General features: G+C 43.9%; 1 long non-coding RNA gene across 1 annotated transcript; it reads right to left on the bottom strand.

Annotated features, from left to right (window-relative positions):
* Positions 1 to 2,853: 2,853 nt before the first annotated feature.
* On the bottom strand, positions 2,854 to 10,997 carry LOC138446850 (uncharacterized). Its single transcript, XR_011259574.1, has 2 exons — positions 10,588 to 10,997; positions 2,854 to 4,166 (listed from the first exon to the last, which is right to left on the bottom strand). It is a non-coding gene; the product is annotated as an uncharacterized lncRNA (long non-coding RNA).
* Between the last annotated feature and the right edge of the window lie 599 nt (positions 10,998 to 11,596).

Below are 11,596 nucleotides of genomic sequence, written 5' to 3'. Positions count from 1 at the left end.
AAAGGAGATTCTTACCTCCATGTAACCTCCAATACTTTGGCCACCTGATGCGAAGAGTCCACTCATTGGAAAAGACCCTGATGCTGGGAAAGATTGAGGGCAGGAGAAGAGGGCGACAGAGAATGAGATGGTTGGGTCGCATCACTGATTCAATGGACAAGAATTTGGGCGAACTGTGGGAGATGGTGAGGGACAGGGAGGCCTAGCATGCTTCAGTCCATGGGGTTTCAAAAAGCTGGACACAACTTGGCAACTGAACAACAGTACAAGCTTGGATCCCCTTTTTTAAGGGTGTACCACATCAGAGACTTTCTCCTCTGCTTTGGAACACAGCATTGAGATGCTCTGATGCCTTAAAAGCTCAGATGTATCATCAGCTGCTTTGGGAGGTACTGATGCTTCAGCAAGCAGGTGATTGCCCAGATGTGCTTGGGTGGTGGTACCCAGTGAAGAGAGAAAATGTGTCTGTGGGGACATATAAGATATTGTCTGGAGGGCTGCCCTGGTGGCTCAGTGGTGAAGACTCTGCCTGACGTTGCAGGAGACACAGTTTTGATTGCTGATCCGGGAAGATCCCACATGCCAAAGAACAGCTAAGGCCACGGGCCACAACTACTGAGCCTGTGCTCTGAGCCTGGGGGTCGCAACTACTGAGCCCACGTGCTGGGGAACTCTTCCTCTGGGTAAGCTGGATGGGACAAAAGTCCATTCACTCAAAGGTTCATGCTAGTACTAATAACATAATCCTATCTATTAGACCCACAGGCTGTGAAGCTTAAAGCAATTTACATTATAGCAGGTGCAGAAGTTATAAGCCACACACGTTCAGCCCCTTGGGGAGGGCCTCCTCAGGGCAGAGCTCTATGGCACTTGGCTGGAGGAATGCCAGGATTATAAACCCGTCATCCCGTGTCCTTTCTCTATGCTATCTCCCTTACCGAAGAAGGCTTGGGCTGTGTGTATTATCTTAGGCCACATCTTTGATTCTGGCCTTTTATGAGGAAACCAGGTAAGGCCAAGGAGAGTAGAATGTAGAAGTCGGCTGCTTAGCACTGTTTACAATAGCCAGGACATGGAAGCAACCTAGATGTCCATCAGCAGACGAATGGATAAGGAAGCTGCGGTACATATACACAATGGAGTATTACCCAGCTATTAAAAAGAATACATTTGAAGCAGTTCTACGGAGGTGGATGAAACTGGAGCCGATTATACAGAGTGAAGTAAGCCAGAAAGAAAAACACCAATACAGTATACTAATATAGAAAGACGGTATTATTTAGAAAGATGGTAACAATGACTGTATATGCGAGACAGCAAAAGAGATACAGATACAAAGAACAGGCTTTTGGACTCTCTGGGAGAAGGCGAGGGTGGGATGATTTGAGAGAATGGCATTGAAACATGTATATCATCATATGTGAAACAGACGGCCAGTCCAGGTTCGATGCATGAGACAGGGTGCTCCGGGCCGGTGCACTGGGATGACCCAGAGGGGTGGGATGGGGAGGGAGGTGGGAAGGGGGGTTCAGGATGGGGACACATGTACCCTCATGGCTGATTCATGTCAATGTGTGGCAAAAACCACTACAATACTGTAAAGTAATTAGCCTCTAATTAAAATAAATTAATTCGTTGAAAAAAAAAGAAGTCGGCTGCTTAGTGGGGGCCGCAGGCTTAGGAAGAAGACACGCTGAACTTTATTCACAGTGTCTGTGTTCACCAGCCGGTTCAACAGGGCAGGAGAGCAGACAAGGACACACAGAGTGTGCATGTGGCTGGAATAGTTCTCTGTGTTGTATTTCTTACAGATCGTAGCACAGTGATAGGCAGCGGGCAAGATTCCTAAGTGGAGAAACTCAATAACACGTACTTGGCGACTAAATGAAGGCAACGCTGAAATGTCTTGTTTCTGCCTCCTTTCCAGTGAGCACAGGTGTATACACACAGACACACACACACACACAATGCACGCGCACGGGGCATCCCTGAATATTCCTCTGTCCTACTCAATGGTGGAACTTTTAAAAAGAGGGTGAGGACAGGAGCTTCCCTGGTGGTTCAGTGATTAAGAATCTGCCTTCCAATAAAGGGAGCATGGATTCCATCTCTGGTTGGGGAGCTAAGCTCCCACATGCCAAGGGCCAACTAAGCCCAGGAGCCGTAACTAGAGAGAAGTCCCCTGTGCCAAAGTGAGGAAATGAAGACACTGAATGCTGCAACTAAGATCCAACTCAGCCAAATAAATATTTTTTTAAAAAGAGAAGGGGGACAGAATTTGGGAGAAGGGCAAAGAGAGACTGAGAGAACCCCACAGACTAGACTCGTGGCTTTGCACTTGTTAGCCATCATATCGTGGGTAACTCACATCCTGTCTTGAATTCTTAGTTTCATTGTGTAAAATACTAGACTATCTACCTCGTAAGGGTGTCGTGAGGAAAATAAAAGACACGTCTCATACAGCACTTTGTGAAAAGTGCTTCCTTATCTGTGTCGGGCGTACAGAATATGGTGCCACTTGAACAGAGCATGAGAAGCCAGAGCGTGAGGGCTGCAGGGAGATTCGAACAGGTATCCTGATCACAAAGGCCACTGAAATACACACAAGTGTAAGGATCATTTGGCTAGTGAGCATCGGGAAAGCTAAACACTGAGCGCAGGGTAGGAACGCCCAGACATATTTCAAAGGTCTTCACTTGGCTGGAATCATTTACTCTTTCACTCCCAAAATTGTATGGGTCCAACAGAAGGAGAAATACTGTATGATTCCGCTTATACAAGGTACGTAGAAGCGGCAAATCCACAGAGACAGAAAGTAGAACAGGGGTTACCAGGGGCTAGGGAGACAGGGAATGAAAAGTTATTGTTTAATGGGTACAGACTTCCTGTTTGGGAAGATGAAAACGTTCTGCAAATGGATAGTAATGATGTTTGTATAACATTGTGAGTATAATTAATGACGCTGAATCGTGCACTTAACAATGATTAAAATGGTAAATTTTAGGTTATGCATATTTCAACCACAAAAAAAGATATTGGTTCAGTCTTCCAAATTTCAAAGCGTTATAACACAGAAGAGCTGAAATAGCATGCTAATTTCCAGCCAAGGCTGTGGAAAAACACACACTGGGGTTGAAAACCAGGCTTTTTCACCTAACTGCTACGCTGCCGTTGTTGTTCAGTAGCCAAGTCGTGTCCGACTCTTCGTGACCCCGTGGACTGCAGCACGCCAGGCTTCTTTGTTGCCTTTTTATACAGTTCATCGGGTTCTCTTGGCAATTATACTGAGGTGGTTTGCCATTCCCTCCTCCAGTGGATCACCTTTTGCCAGAACTCTCCACTATGACCTGTCTGTCTTGGGTGGCTCTGCACCGCACGGCTCGTGGCTTCATTGAGTTACAGAAGCCGCTTTGCCGCTAAAAGGCAGTGATACGTGAAGAGGCTAGCCATGTGAAGACCCTTATCTGTACAATGGGAATACTGCCCGATCCTGCCTCCGAAGGTCCCCTCGTGGAAGCAGTGGTAGTGAACAGGAGGGCCTGTCCACATTCGTGTGCGAGGTGTGAGCACACAAGGCTCTCGGCTTCAGTCTCGCCCCAGACGAACAGGGAGAGTTGAAAATACACAGCTTAATTCTCACCTCAGAGGGAGCCGTGCGAACAGACTTCTTAAGAGGCTTCTGGAGATGGAAATGGAAAGAGAGGATGGTTGAGGATTGGGGCTGGGAGTCAGGATAATAAAAGATTCACTCCTAAGCAAGGAGGGCATTTCTTCTGGTCTTGTACATTCCTGTTCTGTTCAGTTGCAAAGTCGTGTCCAACGCTTTTGCGACCACATGGACTAAAGCCCAGCAGGCTTCCCTGTACTCCACTATCTCCCGAAGTTTGCTCAGACTCATGTCCATTGAATTGATGGTGCTATTGTACTTTGCTGTTTAGTTGCTAAGTCATGTCCAACGCTTTTGCAACCCCATGGACTGCCAGGTTCCTATGTCCATGGGGTTTCCCAGGCAAGAATACTGGAGTGGGTTGCCATTTTCTTCTCCAGGGGATCTTCGCCACCCAGGGATCAAAACTATGTTTTCTGCGTCTCCTGTGTTGGCAGGCAGATGCTTTACCACTGAGCCACCTGGGAAGCCCTGTTGTATGCTGGGCAATGTTAACCACCTTGTGGAAGGAAGGAAGAAAAGAAGAAAGGAACTCGGTCATCATGAGGCTTCCGGCCTTGGTTTCTGTTCGTTGACGCATATGCTTGCATATTTGACATTGTTTCCCAACTCTGCTAAGACAGCAGCCTGGCCAGGAGTGTAGGGTCCACTCTGTTTGATTTTAATTTCTCTGAAAACACCTATAGTGTTTTTCTGCTACGGGAGCGAAACTGGGGCTAATGTGGAGAACTTAGAATGGGAAGTGAAAGTCGCTCTGTCATGTCCGGCTCTTTGAAACCTCATGGAATTCTCCAGGCCAGAATACTGGAGTGGGTAGCCTTTCCCTTCTCCAGGGGATCCTCCCAACCCAGGGACTGAACCCAGTCTCCCGCACAGCAGGCAGATTCTTTACCAGCTGAGCCACAAGGGAAGCCCAAGAATACTGGAGTGGATAGCCTGTCCCTTCTCCAGAGGATCTTCCCAGCCCAAGAATCAAACTGGGGTCTCCTGAATTGCAGGTGGCCTGGGAAATGGCAATTAATTTACTATTTTTTTATCCCCCCCTGAAATAAAAATGAAATCTAGCTTTTTGACTTGCTTCTGGTTCACTAAATAAAAGCGTTCTTTTTCTTTTAGCTGACGTCTGTCTCTAGAACTCACCTATGATCCCAGGTTTTGGACGATGAACTTGACTTGTTAAATAAAAAGACCGAGAAGAGCCACACTTCTCTCTACACTCTCCTGGGAGCAGCTCAGGGTGGCCTCTTCAACTTTTGAGGCACAGCCAAACTGTTTTCCAAAGTGGTTGTACCATTTTACATCTCTATCAGCAATGTAAGAAAGTTTTAAGTGTATCATGTCTTTGCTGCAACTTGTTATGGCTATCCTTTTTATTATAGCCATTCATGTGTGAAGCGGTATTTCATTCTGATTTTGATTAACATTTCCCTAATGACTAATTTTCTTGAGTACTTTTTCATATCTTTACTGTACTTTAACACGTCTTCTCTGGAGAAATGTCTATTCAATTCCTTTGTGTGTGTGTGTTAGTCACTCCGTTGTGTATGACTCTTTGTGACTCCATGGACTGTAGTCTGCCAGGCTCCTTTGTCCAGGGAATTTTCCAGACAAGGATACTGGAGTGGGTTGCCGTTTGCTTCCCCAGGGGATTTCCCAACCCAGGGATCAAACCTGGGTCTCCTGCATTGCAGGCAGATGCTGTACCGTCTGGGCTACTAGGGAAGCCCATTCAACTCCTTTGCCTATTTTTAAATTGGATTTTTCATTTGGTTTTAATCATTAAGTTATAAAGGTTCTTCCTATGTTCTGGAAACAAGTCTCAGGTCAGATATACGACTGGCAAATATATTCTCCTTTTCTGTGGGTTGCCTTTGCACTTTGTGGAAGATATCCTTTAAAACAAGTGCATATGAAAGCAAAAGAAACCATCAACAAAATGAAGAAGCAATGTGTGGAATGGGAGAAAATATTTGAAAATCATATATTTGATAAGAGATCAATATCCAAAACACATGAAGAAGTCATAAAACTCAACAGCAAAAACTGTTTTAAAAATGAGTAGAGGATCTGAAAAGACATTTTTCCGAAGAAGATACACAGATTGCCTACAGGTGTATGACAAGATGCTCAACATCATCAATCACCAGGAAAATGCAAACAAAGCCAATGAGATAGCACTTGAGACCTTTTAGAATGGCTATTGTCAAAAGGACAAGAAATAAGAAGCGTTGGTAAGGATGTGGAGAGAGGGAACTCGTGTGCACTGTTGGTGGGAATGTAAATTGGTGCAGCCACTATGGAAAACAGTATGGGAGCGCCTCAACAAACTCAAAATAGAACTATGATATGATCCAGCAATTCCACTTCTGGGTATTTATCTGAAGGAAACAAAAACACTGACTTGAAGATACATGCAGCCCCATGTTCATTGCAGTATTATTTATAATCGTTGAGACACTGAGACCACCCAAGTATGCACTGAGATGAATAATGAAAATATATATATCTATAGACTTGTATGTATATACACACACACATGATGGAATATTATTCCACCATAAAAAGAATGACATTTTGTACAGACAACATTAACAGATCTTGAGGACATGAGGCTAAGTGAGACGTCAGACAGAGAAAGACAAATATCATATGTTCTCACCTGTATGTGGAAGCTAAAAACAAAACTGGACTCCTAGATACAGAGAACAAATTGGTGGTTGCTAGAGGGAGAGAGGCAATGGCACCCCACTCCAGCACTCTTGCCTGGAAAATCCCACGGACGGAGGAGGCTGGTGGGCTGCGGTCCATGGGGTTGCTAAGAGTCGGACACAACTGAGCGACTTCACTTTCACTTTCCACTTTCATGCATTGGAGAAAGAAGTGGCACCCGCTCCAGTGTTCTTGCCTAGAGAATCTCAGGGATGGGGGAGCCTGGTGGGCTGCCTTCTATGGGGTCGCACAGAGTCGGACACGACTGAAGCGACTTAGCAGCAGCAGCAGCACCCAGCAGAGGGAGAGAAAGTGGGTGGGCAAAATGTGTGAAGGTGGTCCAAGGTACAGACTTTCCATTATAAAGTAAGTAAGTCATGGGGACGTAAAGCCCAGCATGGCGACTATAGCTAATAATACTGTACAGTATATTTGAAAGTTGTTAAGTAGATTACAAAACTGATTATCATAAGAAAAAACCAATTCGTAACTATGTGTGGTGATGGACGCTAATTAGACAGATTGTGGTGATCAGTTTGCGACATATACGCAAACTAAATCATAATGTACACCTAAAACTAATATAAGTGTAAATGTTAGTCGCTCAGTCATGCCTGACTCTTTGCGACCCCATGGACTGCAGCCCACCAGGCTCCTCTGTCCATGAGATTTTCCAGGCAAGGATACTGGAGTGGGTCACCATTTCCTTCTGCAGGGGATCTTCCCAACCCAGGGATTGAACCCAGGACTCCCATAATGCAGGTGAATTCTTTACCAACTGAGCTACAAGGGAAATTAATGTATGTCAAATATATCTTAATAAAAATAAATTTTTTAAATAGAAAAAGTATTGAGTATAACCTCGCATACCATTCACAAGAGTATCCTTCAAGAATTAGGTAAGGGGGAGAAAGAATCGAACACCAAGTACAACTGAAGAAGATGTCAGCATTTAACCTGGAAAAGGGAATGAGAAGGCGATGTTTGTCTCAGTTTTTAAATATATAAAGAGCTACCATGGAGAATGAAAAGCAGACCTGATGTGAGGTATTCCAAAAGGGAAAACAGGTGCCAAAGATGGAAGGAATAGAGCAGACTGAGATCCAGATTAAACGACTTCTTTAATCTTAGAGGTGTTTACCTAAAATGAGCTTCCGCAGGAGCTCTTTACGGTGGATGCATTCATGCAAAAACTGAATGAACGCATCTCAACAACGTGGTTGGAGAGAATTCAGCATTCTATGGAAAGGTGCACTAGATAATCTCTTGGTTTTCCTCCAGTGTAAGTTCTGTGATTCTATTAAGGCAAGCATTGTCAAATTATCAAAGATTACATTAGTTAACATGAAAGTTCCGTTTTTCACTTCAGACGTGTGAGAATTTTGAAAACTTTATCAAAAGTTATATTAAAAAGCAGCTGTTAGAAAAAAAACCTCATTTCGTAAAAATGATTCTAGAAATACAGTTCAAAACTTTAAAAGTTTAGAAGTTTTAGCATCCTGGAAAAGCAATGTTTTATAAGTAATAGAGAATTATTTCAGAGTATGGCAGTTCCTGTCATGTGTTAATAAATAACTTGGACAAAAACAAACATAATTCTTACCCATTTAAGTTCATTTTTCCCCTCTCAGCTGTAGAGATCAGATCTAAATATGTTCATAGATTAATATTACTCTACTTTCCCTCTGTGGTCATGACAGGTAGAAGAAAATTGCTAGATTGTTCATAGAGCATAGTGGCCAGAGAATAAAGTTCTAGATACCAGTGCTTAAAATATTTCCTGGCCCGTGGTACTGAAAATAAAAGAAAAAAATTCCTTTAGACACAGAGCTTAGTATAAAGAGCTTGAAGCACAAAAAAGTTCAGTAAAATCATTGTTCATTTTCCTTGGAAAAGTTACAAAGCCCAGAAATAAAGTCCAGGAGAAAATTGAGCATGAAAAAGAAATCCAAGGATAATTATTTTAACTTCTATAAAGCAGGTTTAGCAATAACCACTGAGAACTTGCCCAAGGCAGCTGAGAATTTGTACCAGATGAACAATTAATCATTTTTACTAGATTTCTCCTATGGGAAGGGTTGACTGGTCGAAACAGAATCAAATCTTTTAAATTTATTTTCATTTTTGTGTAAGATGCAGGGGCAGGAAAAGTAAAAATCCCAAAGGGACCTAGGAAAGCAAAGAAGATACAACTTTTAAAAAAACAGGAATTCTGGACTTGCCTTGTGGTCCGGTGGTTAAGAATCCGCCTGCCAGTTCAGAGGTGTGATCTGGGTTTGATCCCTGGTCCTGGAAGATTCCACATGGCTTGGGACCACTAAGCCCCTGCACCCCAAGTACTGAGCCTGCGCTCTGAAGCCTGAGAGCAACACCTACTGAGCCAAGGTGCTGCAGCTCCTGAAGCCTGTGGGACTGGAGCCTGCGCTCTGCAGCAAGAGAAGCCGCCACCATGGGACGCCTGTGCTCCACAGCAAGACGAAGCCCGAGTGCAGCGACAAAGACCCAGCACAGCCAAAAATGAATGAACGAAGGCATAAATATATCAATAATTTTCTTTAATAAACAGGAATTCCGTGGTTGCCAAGTGGTTAGGGACTCTGTGCTTTCACTCCTGGGGGCATGGTTCATCCCTGGCTGGGGATCCAAGATCCTACAAGCATGGTCAAAAAAAAAAAAAAAAAACCCACAAGAAAACCATTTAAAAAAAACACCAAAAACAATAAAATAAAAACCAAAAAGAGAGCATGAGCTCCGGGAGTACAGACCATTTTCAGGGCTTAACCAAAGGAGATTCACCATAAATGTTAAGATGCAACAATAGTAACAAAAATAGGGACCGGTAAGACAAAGAAGTTATCGAGAAAAGTGAATGTTGTGATGCAAAAGCAATTAAAAATGAGTCCAAACCACTGGGAACAAATTCATCAGAGGGAAAAAGATAAAGGGTTATCTATACGTAAGAAAATATTTGTTGAAGGAAATATTGATTCCAAGAGGGAAGCCCACATGGTAGGAGGAGCACACACAGAAAGTTTAGAAAAATGATTTTAACTTTAAATTTCTTTTGAATAATTAAGACATTAGAAAATACTAGCTCATGGACGTTTTTCAGCAAAAAGCCCTGTCATACAATGTATGAGAGTCAGAAATGAAAGCTACAGGAAAATGTATACTTTTTTTTTTTTTTTTTTTACTAACACACTTTCACGTTCCCTCTAAAACAGCGTAGTCTTGTTTAAACAAACAAATGTGCTTCCTGGTAACACCAAAAGCCGTCTAACAGTGAAAAAGTACCGCCATGCAGCTCTTTGGAGGTCTGACTCCCAGACGTAAAGCCCTGAATTATTCCAGGCCCATGAAATGCCTTTCTACAACAGACTTGTTTATTTAATAGGAAACAGTGGTAGCTCAGCTATAAAGAATCCACCTGCATTACGGGAGACCTGGGTTCCATCCCCGGGTTGGGAAGATCCCCTGAAGGGAAAGGCTACCCACTCCAGTATTCTGGCCTGGAGAATTCCATGGACTGTGTAGTCCGTGTGGTCACAAAGAGCTGAACACGACTGAGCAACTTTCACTCACTCACAGTGACCCAATAGCTGCAGTGCCTTGAAAAGGTAGTGAGCCTGGGGCTATTGTGGAATACAGAAAAGAAAACTTAGTCAACTCCTAGGATTAACTTTCTAGAAAAAACATTCTAGAATTAGGTCCTAGAATGGTCACTCAGTTTTTCCATCTGTAAAATGGGGACAACAAAATCTATCTGTCTTTTGGGCTCTCGTGGTACAGATTCGGTGGACTACAACCTACCACTGATGGAGTAAGTAGCCCCTGGGCTTGTTACCAGAAGCCAGGGTCCTCAGGGCATCCCTCGCTGATTCTGAGGGGCTCCGAGGGCCTCCTGGGTGAGCTCAGAAACAGCTTCTCTGGTCCTGATTCCTCTTTGTCAGGATGCCACTGCTGCCATAAGCATCAGCGTGCTGCCTGGGGGCTCTTCTTCTACCCTCCCGAGAGGTGGACGGCTTCCTTCCACCCCGAGCCCGCAGCATGGTGAACACCAGTCTGTGACTTTTAAAGGAGATCTTCTGTCTGTTAGGAAGATCTTCTATCTGTTCTTATGGAAGCAAATGGGAGTGTGGGGTGGTGCGTGCAGGCAGTTTAGTACGGAATAAGACCTGTGGGAAGCAAAGGGGGGCCCTGGGATTGAGTACCTGAGCTATCAGACAAGACACAGATCTGAAGAAGTTTCTGGGAGCCCCGGAGCAGAGTTTATCTTCATGAAGCCGGACCCTGGAGTTAACAGCTGCAGGCCGTCCCTGACCCTGCTCCTCACAGCTGGACGATGAGTTTTTCTTGAAGGGTTCTCTGAGAAGCCCACGTTCTTGTGTCTGCCACAAAACTCAGCGCCTTCAGATCGCCACCGCAAGTCATCTGAACATGTCTCAGCATCGCTTCGCCTCCTGTTCTAGCTAAACTGACCACCGACCCCAAGAGGAGAGAATACTTGAGGCTTCACTTCCACATCCGCAGGTCCTACCCCAAGGGAGACCTCCCTCCCGCAGGACTCACGGTGGGAATGTCCATGGCACTCACAGGAAACCCTTCTGCCGCCCACAAGATTGCGGCCTGGCCTATGGCCCCAATAAGATAAACACACCAACGTCTAATATTAGTGTATTCCCTAAATATGGGTTATTCTATTTTGAAAAGTGCCATGTCAAGAGCAAATCCAAAGTGCACTGTGCCAACCTCAGTAAAGATCCTTTATAAGTCTTCTCTCTTCCAGGGTGCCCTGGTCTAGGAATTCAGAGGCATCGGGGTACCTTATTAAAAGAACACTATTATGCAAAAGTGCTTAGAAACTTGTTTTGTATGCAAATGCAAGAAATTATCTATATAATGCCAAATATTTATGGATGTATGAAAACATTCTTGACTGAATTTCTCACTTTCCTTCTAAATATAACTATCATGTACTTTCAGATAGTGAGTAATCAGCAGGAACAAGCCAAAGTTTAAGAGGAGAGCATTTAAAGCATTTTCTAATTTTCCTCTTCACAGTATATACTGAATATGGTGAATTTTGAACTCAAATACATAATTTTTTTCCCAAGACTTGATTACAAGACATGTGGTTGGAACTGGAAACTTACTGCCCGTTGAAACAATGTGTTTCCTTTCCTGGGTGATCCCGCAAAAGGCAAGAGTATCTGGAACTGT

Source organism: Ovis canadensis, chromosome 10, assembly GCF_042477335.2.
Source record: "Ovis canadensis isolate MfBH-ARS-UI-01 breed Bighorn chromosome 10, ARS-UI_OviCan_v2, whole genome shotgun sequence".
Lineage (NCBI taxonomy): Eukaryota > Metazoa > Chordata > Mammalia > Artiodactyla > Bovidae > Ovis > Ovis canadensis.
Note: the sequence above shows the minus strand (reverse complement) of the source record. Positions and strands in the feature narration are given on the sequence as shown.